The sequence below is a fragment of the Solanum dulcamara genome, chromosome 2 (assembly GCF_947179165.1).
Source record: "Solanum dulcamara chromosome 2, daSolDulc1.2, whole genome shotgun sequence".
Classification (NCBI taxonomy): Eukaryota; Viridiplantae; Streptophyta; class Magnoliopsida; order Solanales; family Solanaceae; genus Solanum; species Solanum dulcamara.
This window is the reverse complement of record NC_077238.1, coordinates 46,780,918-46,782,501: the sequence shown is the minus strand read 5'-3', so window position 1 is coordinate 46,782,501 and position 1,584 is coordinate 46,780,918. Positions and strand designations below refer to the sequence as shown.

Sequence of the window (1,584 nt, the reverse complement as noted above, 5' to 3'; positions counted from 1 at the left end):
ATGGTGCAACTTACGTTCATCCCAACAAACAAAGGATATAGGTTGGGACAAAGCCACTACTTTAAGAAAACCTGGAATAGTTATTGTCAAAATACTAGTACTTCCTAATTGAAATTGGAACGACTACAAGTACTAATTAATTTTTGGATGAAGATAAGTAGATTGTGGCCTCAGACGAGTAGTCCCATGGGTCCCATTAGTCAAGTACAGAGTAATAGATGAGGTGTCACACTATGTATGAAAAGGTTCTCGTCATTTCATAATTTAGCCAAGATTCCGTATGCAGACAACCAGGTTGTAAAATATACAGGAAGACGGGGACCTGATGCAGTACCAAGTAGATTGAAGAAAGAGATTGGACGGAATTGAGACTGGAAATAGAGACATAGAGCAAGGTACAAGCAGATAAAAGTACGAGTACCCTCTAAAGGAGGAAAGTTAATGAGAAAATGGCAAAAGTAGGAGGAGGCAATTGATATGGAAATATATTGAGATAGACGTCTAAACTTCAATAAAATATCTTGCCGAACCAAGTTAGAAAGGTCCGGAAGGCACTAATAATTGGATGGAATCCAGAATGCTACATAAGGCAGTGGTAAGAAGTTTGTGACGATACCCTAAACAGTATAACACTAGAAGGCGGCTGCGTATAAAAACAGAAGAGTGTAACCATGAAAAGATATCGAATAACTCAAGAGACATTATGAAGGATAATGACAGTATGCTAGACCAAAAATCCAAAATGTTAGCTATAGAGTTAGTCGCAAATGATGTTGCGATAGATAAATAACCAAAGAAAAAGGAATAGAAAGCCTCCTGTGGTAGAAAATGAGAAGAACACAGAGTGAATAGGGGAAAAGAAAGAAGTGCGACAAGGGGGGACGAGTGGGGCAACGCTAAGATATCTCTCAGGTTAAGTTAAAAACCTTCTCATATCATTGTAAAGGTAAAGAATGACACGAAAATATGTCAAGAGGATTACAAGTGGGGGTAAGGAAAATTTTGAAATGGTTTGAATAAGACGGACAGGACTAGCTGGTTGCAAGATAACAGAGGAAAGGACAAGGCAAAACATAAAGACTCGTGAAACGACGCTAAGATAAATTTTGGGCTAAGTTGAGTGCCCTGCACATTATTGCAAGGATTACCATGAAATGCGACATGAGGAATTTCCAAGGAGGTCACCCATCCCAGTATTTCTCTCGCCCCAGCACGCTTAACTTTGAAATTCTAATAGAACTTAATGCGTTAGTGCTGGTATGATCACACAAGATGGAAGAATCTAAACTAGTGACGGGGGAATGATATGAGATTATGTGTCCAGAGTATTATAAGATACGTTAAGGAAATTGTAACAAGGGCTTAAGGAAAACCAGTAGGATTAATTAATTACTAACTGATGGCGCACTTGAATGCACAGTTCTTCGACATAGTACCCGTTAATGATAGGCAAACGACCAAATGGCTATATGGGCCAGTGGGCGAGGGAATTTCGACACCACTTGGCAGCCAACTCTAAGGATTGAAAAGCAAAACCCAAAAGGTAAGGGTACCAATTGATGTAATTTACAGAAGCTAGGAAGT

At 39.3% G+C, this 1,584-nt stretch overlaps 1 pseudogene; it reads right to left on the bottom strand.

Annotated features, from left to right (window-relative positions):
- Window positions 1-1,151: 1,151 nt before the first annotated feature.
- LOC129881224 (5S ribosomal RNA) lies at window positions 1,152-1,271 on the bottom strand (annotated as a pseudogene).
- Between the last annotated feature and the right edge of the window lie 313 nt (window positions 1,272-1,584).